Source organism: Caretta caretta, chromosome 21 (genome assembly GCF_965140235.1).
Source record: "Caretta caretta isolate rCarCar2 chromosome 21, rCarCar1.hap1, whole genome shotgun sequence".
Taxonomy (NCBI): Eukaryota; Metazoa; Chordata; order Testudines; family Cheloniidae; genus Caretta; species Caretta caretta.
In genome coordinates, this window is record NC_134226.1 from 7,077,492 (window position 1) to 7,092,303 (window position 14,812).

At 44.7% G+C, this 14,812-nt stretch overlaps 1 protein-coding gene across 4 annotated transcripts in view; it reads left to right on the plus strand.

Moving 5' to 3' along the window:
* Nucleotides 1–11,165, plus strand: part of BLACAT1 (BLACAT1 overlapping LEMD1 locus) — a 63,281-nt gene extending 52,116 nt beyond the window's left edge. For all 4 annotated transcript variants that reach the window (XM_048826741.2, XM_048826742.2, XM_075122093.1 and 1 more), the window contains exon 3: nucleotides 703–11,165. The gene's annotated coding sequence lies outside the window, so the exon portion shown is untranslated. The remainder of the gene's footprint in view (nucleotides 1–702) is intronic.
* Nucleotides 11,166–14,812: the final 3,647 nt, after the last annotated feature.

Below are 14,812 nucleotides of genomic sequence, written 5' to 3' on the forward strand. Positions count from 1 at the left end.
GTGCTTTGAGTATTGAAGGTCTTGGGTTCAAACGCTCTGTTGCTCGAAGTGGAGTCAGTTATATGCAGGGGTGCTGGAACAGTTTGTACAGTGGGGGTGCTGAGAGCCATTGAACCAAACTGTAAACCCTGTACATCAAGGAAACCACTTCAAGCCAGGGGATGCAACAGAGCCAGCATCCTCAGCAGCCCTAGTTCCAGCACCTCTGGTTATACAACGTCTTTTGCACCTGAATAAATTTGGTTTCCTCCTCTCTTCCCCGTATAACAACCTCATTGGCATCCATAAGAGGACAGCCAGCTTCTTAGGGGACTTGAAGGGAGCTAGTTCAAGTTTAGTAGGATGTTCTTGGTTACTGTAGCAGAGGGAATTCCAGCCAGGATCATCTAACCATCAACACACAGCCCCCGTTAGCAACAATAGCTGTGACTGGGGCAAGGGAGGGGAAACGGGAAGTCAACATCAGTGCAACATTCCCAAGGGGCAGGCTGTCTTGCTCAGTACAGCCCTCCCACAGCACTTGATAGATGAGCTCGGGAAGGTGTCCTGGCAGGAGGAGGTGCGCCTGGGATGTGAATGATGGGCTCTCTCATCGATGTCAGCAGCAGGCTGAGGAGAAGGCGGAGGGAGCTGGTTAATTCGTGTTCACACGTTTATCCTGCAACTTCTCTCATTTTCTTTCTCTTCCTTCTTCTTTCCTAGAGACTTGCCTGGCTTGGAAAAAAAGCTGAAACTCAGAAATGACCCTTACAGAAGAGCCACAAACAGGCATTATCCTGGGTGCTAGGGTGGTTCAGCACAGATCCCCAGTCTCAAAGGTGCTTGGCCTTGGACCCCACAGCTATCCGCGGCAGAGAGAGAGTTTGTCCCTTTGCTGGGTAAAAGTTTCATTCATGAGAAAGCTGTCCTTGTCTTGCTCGAATATGTCCCCATGGACAAACTCTGAAAGAGATTTCCAAATCAAGAGCCAAGTCCTGCCCTCAGTTTCCCTGGAGTAAGTGGGCAGCAGGAATTGGCTCTGTGTTTTTAAGTTGTCTCACTGCTGCACTGTCAGCTGAAAATGAACAAGCTGTAGAGTTTTTTTAGTATCTCCCAGGTGAATGTCTGTGTCTACAAGAAGCAGTTCCTAATGCCTCTGAGACATTTTGTGCTCAGATGTGCTAGATGACAGCATGGAGAAACCCTTAGGAAGTGGTGCAAACACACTGGACTTTGATTCTGCTCCCTCTCGCACGGGTGCAAATCAGGAGTCACTCCACTGAAGTCTATGGTGTTAGCCCAGTGGGAGAGCAGACTCATGCCCCTTATGTGTCTATATTAACTATGGGAAGTGAATTTTGCATTTGGCCCCTTTTCTATAATGGGCTTGAATCAAAATCCCTGAACTTTATGTGGAGAAAAGTTTGGAACTGGGACTCAGATCTCAGCTTTGGAGCTCAGGTCTATCTCTAGTATGTATGCATCCTCCCGTGGTTCTCCATTTTTCCCATAATGGGTGCCCTCTTCCAATCTAGCCATTTAGCAACCTGGGAAAGGCAGAATGGCCATGACCCTCTGACACCTGTTCATGTACATGCTGTAGGTCACAACCCCCAGGATAAGAGCCCATGTTCTCAAAAAAATTCATGCAGCTGACAGTCTGGAAAATGCCAGTGTTCAAATAATTAACCTTTATTGCTGCCACTGCCTCACCTAATCCAGGCATAGCCATTAGTGTTAGTGTGGTGCTACAGTTTCAAAGGTTGTCCCTGTTTTCTCCCTCCTTGTCTGCACGCCTTTCCTTCCTGCTGTTAAAGCCCTATGGAAACTCCCTGGGTGCTGTGCCTTTCAGGAGGTGTTGCAGACAGACTGTCCTCTTCAGGTACACTAAAGTAGCCCCAGCAGTTGTCACTGTGGATCCCAGAAAATACAACTATTTCACGGCCTGATCCAAAGAACACTGAGGTCAGTAGAAACTTTTCCTTTGATTTCAGTGGGTTTGGATCAGGACCTCACTCAGGAAGATCTTCTTGTGGTAGTGTTGGAGAACCCAACCATCAGCTCCAAACACCCGCAGCCTTATGGCACTGGAAATCCAGACCCAAATTTAGCCACTCAGACGCAGCTCTGGTTAATTCAGGCAGCCTCAACCCCTTCACTCCTGAATCCTTTGCTGCGACCTCCAAAATGTGCAGCCCCCGAGACTCCTAGGGGTTTGCTCTTTCGATGGCAGTGACTAGGAGGGAATACCTAGTGAGGATGGTCACACAGTATTTGTAGCCCTTTCAGTCAGAATAAACTGCAGTTGCTGTGGCTTTCGAGAACTGGTGGCAAGGCCTGAGCTGGGTGCATGACAGAGTCAGAAAGGCAGGCTGTCAGCATGACAGGCTGCGATGGTAGCCGTGGAGATCTGGGGAGAGGTTCAAAATGGCTGCCTCAGGCAGGGCTGGTTAAGCCAGTACTGCAAAGCTGGCGCCTGTAGGGAACCCTCATGAACCCCCTCCTGCCCCAGTCATCTCTGTATGGAAAAGCCTTGTTCTTGCTCCAGGGTTCAGTGGTGTGGAGTAGAAGCTGCTTTGTACTGAACAAGAACGCAGTGGGGACCACTTGGGCCCCCTAGAGAATGGGGGTGCCTCCCCCTTTAATATGCTCCTGGTTAGGGTAAATTGCTGGTTCTCTGCCTCTTCCTGTGTAACAGAAAACCTCCATTCACTTGCTCCTCTAAGTCCCTCAGCAAAGCCATTGCACCAGTTCTGGATACATCTCCTGAGGCCCGATTCCCATCACAGAATGGAACCAAGCCCTCAGAATCGATCAGGGCAGAGGATGGGTAGTGGGAGAAGGTCATGTGCTAAATCTGGTGGATGAGGTCTGGGGAGGGGAACAAGTGAATGACGTTGCATGGGACTGTCAATGGGCCTTCACTGCAGCCAGCCAAAGGCTTTGGGTAGGTTATTAATATTAAACAAAAAATAGTAATTGGGGCAAAACCACCATTTCTATTTAAAGACCAAACATGGAGGAGCGGGGGCACAGAGTACCTTAGGGCGGTGGGGCCAGAGATTGTTAATGCTGTAACTCTGATGCAAAATCTTGCCCGGTAGGGTCTCTGAGGAATGTTGTCTCTGCTCCCCTCTAGGAAGGGCAGACAGGTAAATCTTTAGGGGCCAGATCTGTGACCAGTGTAAACCAGAGGAGACTCGTTGACTTCAGTGGAGCTATGCAGATTTACACCAGCTGAAGATCTGGCCCCAAGAAGAATAAGTTGAGCTAACTCAGAAAACAAATCCTTTCCCCCACTTATAAAACACACTGACCTTTCCAGTGCTCAGACCGCTGCTGCCAGACCGGATTTACGCTTGACAAACAGAGCTGTGTGTGCTGGTGACAAGCTCTCCTTTTGGGAAAATTTGCTAGCTTGGCCGGCTACCAAAACCAACAGGGCCATTATTTTATTGTCTTATCCAAAGGGTTTAGCATGAAACCTCTGCCCAGCAAGGATGACCAATAAAAGGAGACACATGAGATCATCTCCTGGGGTATAAGAAGAGCAACGAACTAAGCGGCTTTAAAATAATCTTTGTCGGGTGCCAGTAGTCGGGGTTGCTCTAGGAGATGGTTGAGTCACTTCAAACATTTCAAACACGAAACAGCTGGTAGCAGACCATAGCAAGGAGTCCAACTGCACCTGATCTTGCTTAGTGAGTCAGTCTGGAAAGTTCACATGCTGAGAAGCACTGTATTTTCCCCATGGAGCATGAAGAAGATACTCACACAAGCTGCTGTCTGGTTCATGCACATGAAGGATCAAGCATTGGGAAAGGACCCAACACTGAAAGCATTGGGGTCACACTCCAGATATATATGGCCCAGATATTTTTTTTTCTCAGCGAACTTTGGCATGGCTGAGCCAACTTGTGATGGTGACCATTTTGCTACTGCTTGATGCATTACAGAAGCCCATCACTGGAGGCTGTTGGGCTCATTTTCATCTCATTCCAATGGTGGCAATAAGTTTAGCAGAAGGCTGAATTTTAGGCTTAGTTTGGGTATCTAAATCTCCTAGGAGGTTTAGCAAATGGTCGTGTTTAAATATTAAACATTACAGGCCAAATCTTGGGGTCTCTCACCCAGGAAAAGCTTTCACTGGGTCAATGCCTCACTAGAATGGAGCATTTTCAAATTCCATTGGCTGCAGAGAGAGCCGAAGGTGCTCAGCATCCCTCAGGATATTGCCCCTTGACTGGGTGTTTTGCCTGAGTAAAGACTTCAGTATTTGGCCCTAAAATTCTTTCCAATCATTGACCCCATAATAAAGCAGAAGGAAAAGTGATGCAGAGGACGAATCCTGTCACTGAGCATCTCTAGATGCCAATATCACAAATGTGCGCCCTATTCTGCAAGTTGGCAGCAATAGGAAACATGATTTCTAAAGAAAGCCGGCTACAGCCGTATTCTGGGTAGGGACATGCCTGCGCAGCTCCCACTGATGCCAGTGGGAGCCCAATATATGTATCCAAAGCCAGGATACAGCTGAATATTTCCTATCACAGTTCTGAGTTTCTGCACAGCAAGAAGTGCTTGGCAGCCTGTGAACTTTTACTCTGTTTTCTGCACTGAGCAAGGTGGGGGTAGTTGTTTTGACTCATCCCCATTCATTTTCATCAAGGTCAGCTCATCACCTCATGCTCAGCTGATTGTGTAACACACTGTTAGCAGTTATAGCTCTCCATGGATACCAGAGACTATCTTTACTGGCCTTCTACTTACACAGAGCAAGAAGAGCTACCTCTTAGTGCAAGTGGCAGAGACTTGTGCATTTGGTGCTGATGGACACAAATTCAATCCTTATTTAGGACCAGTGTCTGTGTGGGTACAGCCCCTGCTCATCACAGCTGTAAGCTATAGCAGCCATTCTGGCAGCAGGAGGTTGTTCCAACTGAAGATCAGTTGGCTGCAAGTCCCTGAGATCTTTCAAATTCCTTTGGGTCGAAGTCAGAGGCAGGAGATTTGCAGATGATCACAGTCAGTTTCCTTTTTAGTGAGCTGGACCCCATGTAAACTAAGAATATTAATGTTTTCTCCTGAGCGGTGAGTTTTTAATTGTTTAATGGAGCACTCGGTGAATAGCCAAGGTTACCGTTGTGGAACCTAGGCTGCTATGAGCCTTTGATTATGCAGCCATCACGGCTTCATAGTTAAGGTTCCAAAATTAATACACACACCCTGAGACTCTGTAAAGAGCTAACAGCTTTATTGAATGTATCCAGCTTGGCTGGAGGTTTATATAGTACTAATTAAATGCTCCTGAAATGGGTCTTACGTAAAAACTGGTCTGGGTGCTTCAGAGGTTTTCTCTCCACTGTGGTTGTTCCAAAATCTGGTCTGGAAGCAGAAGGGGGATCTTTCCAGGACAATACGGTAACCTATTGAATGTATATTGTAGACCACCATATGGCTGCTGAATTTATCTCACCTCTAGAATTGCACCTGCCTCCAGCAAAGAGCTTCCTAGGTAGGCATGGATGAATACAGTATGTAAAATATACAGAGACAGACACACACATACATACATACATATATATATATATATATAAAACTGAAAATGCAATAAATTACACAAGTACAGTATGAATGTTTAAAAGCTCAAGGTGCTCAAGGTGCAATTATTTTTAAAGAGAACTTTCCATGTATGTGGATAGATAGCTCCCAAAGTGATAATATGTTATCCACAGTGGCTCCAAGCAAAATCATTTGCTCCTGGCTTGACCCCTTTGGTGCTCACAAATGCCTCGTGGTGCTTTTTGATTCTTCTATCGTAATGACTTGACCTCTAGGTTGATGGCTGAAGGTTCCTTCATCCACAAATTCATTCCCACCAGGCTCCAGCACCGTGATTTTCTGCAGCAAACCTGTCAATAGTCTGAACTTCCAAGCAGTTTGCTCTTTGCTAATTGCCCAGGCTGAGAGCGGGTGCTGCCAACTAACTTCCACATGACAAGTTTGCAGTGGGCAAAAAGTTAGATTTTTTTCCCCCAGTGGCAGCATTTTATTCGGACACCGGACTCTTCCAAAACTGTGAAAGCTGGAAAGCTAACAGCTCTTGTCAAAGTACAAATGAGCTCCCCCTCTCCCTTTCTCTTCCTCACCCACATACTTGCACAAGCCCTGGCATTTTTTATGTCTATATAAGAAGCATTTTGCTTCAGTGCCCAGAATTTCCCTTGTTCCCATACTTGTGTAACATGCTTTATGCTGCTTGTCCATCTGGCTTCCACCTTTCCATGTCAGAGGTGACTGCATTTCAGTGGTGCTATAGAAATACAAATCTTACTACTACCACTACTAAATTAACATTAATGATAAACTAATACAGAGCTATTCATCTATAAATCTCAAAGCACTTTACAAAGGAAGGGAAGCATCATTGCCTCCATGGTACTGAGGGGGAAACTGAGGCTCAGAGCAGAGACGTAACCTGCCCAAAGCCACCCAGGGAGTCAGTGGCAGAGGCAGGAAAATAACCCAGGTGTCCTGACTCCCAGTTGTCCCTGTGAAGCTCTTTTGGATCCTTTGGGTGAAAAGGGTGCTGTGGAAATGTAAGGTTATTTCTCCCTTTTTATGACAGTTGCTTTAATATCAATCCCATCCATGCTGAAGTCTGTGTATAATTCTCCCCATTATAACAGGAGTCTTAACTGTAACATAACTCCCCGGAACAGTTTCAAAAAGAAGTGTGCTATGCTAGCTACCATCATTGTTCCTCAGAAAATGAATGTTATGCTCCTCAAAGATGCATTTGTTCCCACCAGAAATAATCCATCTTTAATCCTATTACAGTGAAGGAAACCATCCAAGTTTCTCTAAATGAGAATGGAAGGATATTTCTGAAACAGGCAAATCTGCTCATCTCTGCAATGCAGCAAGCACTGAGGTGTGCAACTCCATTGCTACCCACCCCACTGGCCACCTGCCACCCTTCCCCAAGACCAGCTTTTCAGGTGACCCAGTGGGGACCTATGAATTTAGCAAGGTGGTGGACTCATGGGAATTTAGGAAACCAAATATGCAGCCCCCTTTCCCCATCCAATCCTTTCTGGGCAGCTGGCAAAATGTATTTAAGTTAAAGGGCCAGACGCTCCACTGGTATAAATCAGCACAGCTCCAATTACACCAATTTACTAGAGCTGAGGATCGGGCCCAAAATGTGTTGCAATTAAAAGGAAACCAGCATTGCTTGATCTTGACAGTAGAGCGTCTGCAGTAGTGCTGATGGTGTAGTCAAGGGGGAAACAGCTTTAATGATCAAAATAACCAGAGCGTTGCCTTGGGCTAACTTCCAACAGAGGCAGTGTACCCTCTTTGTGAATATTGGCCTACTTTGGAGTCAGAGAGTCTCCAGATGTTTATTTGCATGACAATAAGTGGGTAGGGGACCAAAAAATTGTGTGTGTGTGTGTGTGTGAGTGGTGGGGTTTCATCCCAAATTGTTTTGTTTTTTATCAGCAGCAGATGATCTCTTGACAGATGTGGTCTTGCCAAGGGAACTTTCACTGCATTTATTTAAGATGAAGGAAATATTTGTGCAGTGAGTTGGAAGGGTACAGAACATGCACAAAGAGTGAAGCCCAGAAAAAAGCTGCAGCTTGAACTCTTGTCGTGTAACATATTCCTGAAAGACTTATTGAAGATGTGCAAAAAGAACAGGGATCTAGCCTAATCCAGCATTTCTTAATCTGTGGGCAGGACCCCAGAGTGGGTTGCGACCCCGTTTTAATCAGGTCGCCAGGGCTGGTGTTATACTTGCAGGGGCTAGGGACCGAAGCCCAACACCAAGTCCTACCATGCAGGGCTAAAGCCTGAGGACTTCATCACTTAGTGGTGGGGGTCAGGTCACAGGACTCCCACCTGGGGTTGAAGCCCTTGGGCTTTGGCTCCCCTACCCAGAACGGTGGAGCTCATTCTTTGGCCCTCCCCACCTGGGACAGCTGGGCTCAGGCAAGCTCAGGCTTCAGTCCTCCCTCCTGGGGTCATGTAGTAATTCTTGTTGTCAGAAGGGGGTCGCGATGCAATGAAGTTTGAGAACCCCTGGCCTAATCTAATCTGATACACAAATCCATGTATCTATAATATATCAAGTTGGAATCTCTTTTTTTTCGTAAACTCCACAATAGGATTTAAGTCTTCATTGCACTGGAATACTTTGCAAACACAAGCTTTTGGCATTTAATTGGACTGGGAAAGTACCAGTGTTCTGTTTATTATGGCCAGAGTGATTTCTGCATTCCAGTGTGTATCCAATTTCTTTTAAGATTATCTAACCAAAGGTGTCCTTTTCTTTCTTGCACTTCTAGGGTGATATGGTAGGATTATGTTTTTTAAATGCACTTTACTCCCCCATGTTGAGTTGGTGGCCCCAGTTACCTTGCTCTTTATGATTATGCACAGGAACATCTATGGGTAGTTAGGTGTGAAGAAATCAAACATCTGCACACTACTGTCTCATCTGATACCGTCCATCTAACTGTAACTGACATGGTCCCCCAATGAGTTCTTTGACCAATATTTTCAAAAGTGACGAGTGATTTTGGGTCCCCAACTTGAGTCACTGTAAGGAGTGCTGAGTTCCAGAGGGTGAATGTGCTGCACTTTCTGAAAATCAGGCTCCCTTAAGGTGTCTCTAGATGGGCATTCAGAATCACTAGTCACTTCAGAAAATCTCCCTGCCCTCCTCTCCCCCACACTCCCCCATCCCCACTCGTCAGCAGAATAGCCTTCCTGGTCCGTATCTTGCAGTCCTTTCTGTTGAGCTAAACAGGAATTTTTCCCTGAACAAGAACTGCAGGATCCGGACCATTATTTGCATCTCTTCTTTAAGAGTAAAAAGACAGTTGGTTAAATGCAATGTATATTTATTGAATGTATCTGTATATAATTTGCACAGCCACTTTGTAAAGCAGGGTGACCACATGGGTAACATACTCGTGGACTTAAACCACTGATAATCAAACAATCCTCACTATGAAGTTTATTATATGTACAGATTTATATATAGGGTCACATTTCACTCTCATTTATGCTGGTAAATGCAGAGAGTCTGTCTGTGTGTTCAAATGTCTCCAAAAAAATATGTGTAGTACAGAGATGGGCCTGCACCAACCCCTTGGATCCAAGCACCCCAAAACTTCCACCAAGTTTGGGGATGTTGGAGGGGCCTCAGACCCATCTCTAGTGTAAAGGCATGTCAACAAAAAGCAGAACAAAGCAAGGATATAGTCACAGAAAACGCAACACTAAGGCCCTGACTCACCCAGCAAAGCATATGCATAAATTTAAGCTTGTGCTAAAAAGCTTTGCTGGATTGGATCCTAAAATACAATGGGCCTAATTCACCCCTAATGTAACCCCATTGTTCTTCAGTGAAATGTACAGTTACCCACACATTAAAAGGTACAGGACTGTCTTTTCAATGGGTTAAGTGTCTCCCTGTTGTCCTTTTTTCTTTCACTGTCTGGATTCTATCATAAAGGGACTTAACCAGACATGTTCCTCAGGAGTCTCCCAGCCTCAGTAGCCATAGAAACCAGCTATTTTTAGTTTGTTTTTCAAGATGCCAATAAATGACTTTTCTCTACTTTGGAAAGACAGAGGACCCGGTCAGCCTCATGTATTAATGCATGGTAAATTAGTGTCTTTTAAAAGCCATGCAAACTTCTTGTAAAGTACTGTATTTAAGAAGAAAAATAAATGTGAAACTTGTTAATAGGAGAGTATATAAACATGCAGAGTAGATTATTCACTTACTATTATATTTCCTATCTAAGAAAAATATTTGTAATAATTTTTAGAGCACACGCTTTAGAGTATAGATTTTATAGATGTCTGGAGATAAAGAGTATTTTTGGTACATGACATGTTTTGCTTTCTCCTTTCTCAAGCTGCTTGCTTAATCCCTGTCCCAGACATACATTGGCAGTATTTGGAAATTAAATCAATGCCTGTGAGAATGCAATCATTAAAAATCCCCAAACAATGACTTTGTTTTCTAGGATTTCATTCATGTTTGAAGCTGGAGGCTTTTTAAACAGGACTGAGAAACAAATGTGTATGATTAATTATCACGCCGCATTTTAATGAGTGACAGTGGCTTAGCATTCTTCAGCCAGATTCAATATGCAATATGAAATAAATGTAGCGGGATAGAAGATCTGTTTCCTTGAGGTTTTCTTTAAAAAAATCACATCTGCAGAAATTATTTAGGTCCCAGACTTGCAATGCAATGTAACGGGGCAGACCTTTGCACACATGCAGAGCCCCATTGACTTCAGTGGCACAATAATACTGGCACAAAAGTCCACCCACATACATCACATTGCAGGACTGAGGCCTTGATGGTATTTTCCCACGTACTTGGTATGACTTGATTAAAATTATGCATGTATACCTTGTACGGTATTTTTTGAATACCCTAACCTTATACACCCTTCATACAGATCACACAAGCCTTGTGGGGTGGAAAATTCTCGTAGGGCAATGGTGCTGTGCAAGCCACCCTTCATAGACTATCTGATCCTGCAAAGGGCTGAATGTCTTCTGCAAGGTGCTGCTTGCCTCTCAGCTCCCACTGACTTCAACGGGAGCTGAAGGCATACTCTGTATCTTGCAGGAAGCACTGAGGATACTTTGCAGCATTGATGCCATAGAAACACAGGGCCAGATCCTCAGCTGGTGTAAATCAATGTAGCAGAGGATCCGGCTTACTCACTCCAACATTGGTAGCTGGGCTAGAAAAACTGTCCTGGAATCAGATCAATAAAACTCTCACGTGTGATGATGACCAAGGTGATTTTCTTTATACACTTAATAGCTATCCTAGGGCTATATATACATGTAGCCCAGTGACTTCTGGTGTAACATATCTAGTTTACAAGAATGTATTATAAATTATAGATGCATATCATGTCTGTATCTTGCACTGAAATACCTGCCTATTGATCTGTCTCCCGCTGATTAATTTTCTTTATTGACTAGTTCTATTTTTGGAAGCGGCTAACTGGCTTTATTTCTGTTCTTTTGTATGTCTCTGAAATCTATGCACCTGGAGTAAGCACTTTCTTGTTCTAACTGTAAAAGCATGAGTAGGAAAGCAGGTATGTTAATTGCTGTAATAAAGAGTCTTTATAATATCCCTTTGCAGTAGATGAGTTACATTTTCCATGTTGTTGATACTTCTTTATTATTACTGAGGTCAATGAATCTACACCAACAGGCTATTGCAAACATTGCCAAGCAAAAGGAGTACAAACATGGCACTTACAGATGGTGGGAAAGAGAATACAAAGAGTAAGGCTGAAAGGAGAACATTTAAAGAGAGTGCAAATGGGGTCATTAAGATTACGATCAAAATTGATCAATTGTTCCTTATTATCCTGACTCTCATGAAAACAAATAAGGTGTCACTCAATCAACTTAACGGCAGATAACATTAAATCTAGAGGTTTCAGAGTAATAGCCGTGTTAGTCTGTATTCGCAAAAAATCTAGACAGGTTTCAGTGGTTACCATGTTAGTCTGTATAAGCAAAAAAACCGAGGAGTCCTTGTGGCACCTTAGAGACTAACAAATGTATTTGGGCATAAGCTTTCGTGGGCTAGAACCCACTTTCTAGCCCACGAAAGCTTATGCCCAAATACATTTGTTCGTCTCTAAGGTGCCACAAGGACTCCTCATTAAATCTAGAGGTTGCACCCTTTGTTGTGTATATAGGCCAAGTTGTGCAAAGAAACACCCCTTCACATGCTGTGTATTTGGTAGAGCGGTGCAAAACTGGGGACATTTTGGAAATGGCTGTTTTGGATCCTGAGGGAACTGTACTGCCACAGCGAACAAGGGACCCCAGGAGACTTCTACAGAAGTTCTACTCTTGCAAGGATGCCTCCCGATCTGTGGGGTTTCTCCATGCATATTGGGGCATCTGAGGCTCAGAAAGGCCTGTCCCCTTCCCAAGCCCCCAGATACTTTGGAAACTCCCTGTGCCTGATTCTCCATTGTCTTGTACCTTCTTTAACCATTTATTTTGTGCAAAGCGGGTGTAAAACGGCAGCAGTGACATAAAGGCCTGATCCAAAGCTCACTGAATTATGTTGGCCTTTGGATCAGCCCTTCTGTGAGTGGAGAATTCCAGTCAGGTAGCATTTTATAGCCATTTTGGATGTGTCAATGGCTATTTTTTGTTCTGCGTTAGAACAGCGCCTAGCACAATGGAGGCATGGTCTATGACTGGGGCTTTTAGGCATTACTGCAACACAAATAAATAATAAATAGGGCTGTTGATTAATCACAGTTAACTCACGTGGTTAACTCAAAAAATTAATCGCAATTAAAAAAGGTATCTCTATTAATTGCACTTGTAATCACACTGTTAAACAATAGAATACCAATTGAAATTTATTAAATATTTTTGGACGTTTTTCTACATTTTCAAATATATTGATTTCAATTACAACACAGAATACAACGTATACAGTGCTCACTTTCTATTATTATTTTTTATTACAAATATTTGCACTGTAAAAATTACAAAGAAATCGTAGTTTTCAATTCACCTCATGCAAGTACTGAAGTACAATCTCTTTATTGTGAAAGTTGCAGGAGGCCGCACCTCAACCCTCCCCCAGCCCCAAACCAGCCCAGCCCGGACCTACTACAGCCGGGGAGGAGGCGCCTATCCTGCAGTCCCAGCCCCAGAGCTGCTGCTTCTCCCACCCAGACAAGGTGCTGCTGCGGGGAGAGTGAGCTGGGGGGAGTCCTCTCTCCCCGCTGTAGCCCCGGGGCAGCCTGCACCCCAAACCCCTCATCCCCAGCCCCACCCCAGAGCCTGCATCTCCAGCCAGAGCACCTCATCCCCCCCACACACACACCCAACCCTCTGTGCCAGCCGTGAGCCCCCTCCCTCACCCTGAACCCCTCATCCCTAGCTCCACCCCAGAGCCCTCACCCCCAGCCAGAGCCCTCACCCCCACACCCCAACTCTCTGCCCCAGCCCTGAGTCCCCTCCCATACTCCCAACCCCTCAGCTCCACCCCCACCACATTAATTTTGTTATGTGCACCAATATGGAGGTGATGAGCTAAAAATAAGAAGAGCTAAAAATAGAGTAGCAGGACTTGCAGCAAGACAAATAAGGATCCTGCCAAGTGTCACTCGTTTCAAAGAATAAAAATATCTAGATCCCAAAGCAGGTCAGTATCATCATCCCCATTTTACAGATGGGGAAACTGAGGCACAGAGCAAGTAAAGTGACTTGCCCAAGGTCCCTCAGCAGGCTAGTGGCAGAACCAGGACTAAAACACAAGTCTCCTGCGTGCCAGTCTGTTGCACCATCTAGTACTCCATGCTGCTTCTCTCTAAAGGCAGGGGTCTAGCAAAAACTAGCCACCTAGTAAAGGTAGGTCTTTAAAGGCTGAGTAAATTGTACAGGAAACTTTGGTGATATGAGAAGAACTTGGACATGGCCTACAAAAGGTGAATCTTGGTGCAGTCTCCACTGTACAATGCACTGGTGACCTGATCTGAATCCTATCCAAGTCAATGGAAAGATTCCCACTGAAACAGCCCTGACCAGGGGTGCTGGAACAATTTATACAGTGGGGGGTGCTGAGAGCCATTGAACCAAACTATAAACCCTCTATATAATGGAAACCACTTCAAGCCAGGGGGTACAGCAGCACCCCCCCGGCACTGCTAGTTCCAGCACCTATGGCCCTGACAACTGGAAAGGTAGATCATTCTGCGGACATATTCAGAAGCAAACAGTCAATACAGGAAGCTACCACAGAGATGTTGAGAAATTGCCTTTGAAAAACAAGATTGAAATGAGAAAGACAATTGATTTGTTATGGATGGTGCTTGGATCTGGATTTGTCTGGGGCTTGGTGTTCAAGGCCCACGGGTTAGGTTAGGGTTCAACAGGACTGAAATATCATAACTGCTTGGGCAGGAGTATGGCCCAAAATGATGTAAACCTCAGAAGATCGATGCGATTTCTGTCACCTTGCAGCTTGCAAAAATAGGTCCTTTCTGGCTGGGATTCATCCCAGAACCACCCACTCGTGGGTTTGGATCGGGGGACTCTCATCCAACCCACCCTGCAAATGCTGGGGCATCTGGGGGCTGTTCTTTCTTTTCTACCAATGCTGCTGTAACCCAGAGCTCCTCCAGGAATGATGCAGCCATTCTGGTAAGTTTTAAATCAGCAGCAAGATGTGCCCAGCTTAAAAATAACTGTTTTGACAGTATTGATGTAAATATGTGAATGGCATGTTCTGCTTTTTTCCTTTTGCATTCTTCATTGCCTGATTCTGTGTGGGCTGAAGACAGGCTGAGAGACAGGGTGAGACAGTGCCATCTATAGGACATTCCTCAGTTCCAGTTTGGGTAGGTTTCAGACAGCTGTCAGGAGTCACTTTGTTCTTGTACCCCTCATTAAATCAACCAGACCAGACAATGTAACACCTCCCACTCTCCACAGAAGCCAGCCTGATCAACAAACTACACGAGATGACAGGCTTAAGTTTAAAGTGGGGTTTGAATTTACTGAGAGGAAGATGAGGTTGGAGGGGGAATAATATTATTTGCAGGAATGTCAAACTGAGACAAGTGGAATGAGTGAGATAATCATGTAGTACGATCCTGCATTAGAAAGAAGAAAGAGATGGACATTATGAAAGGAGATATCAGATTAACTGATTAGTTAATAGTCCAACGTGTAAGAATAAATGTTAAATACTATAATGTATAAGGGCTTTAAAATGCTAAAGTACAATAGTGATTTA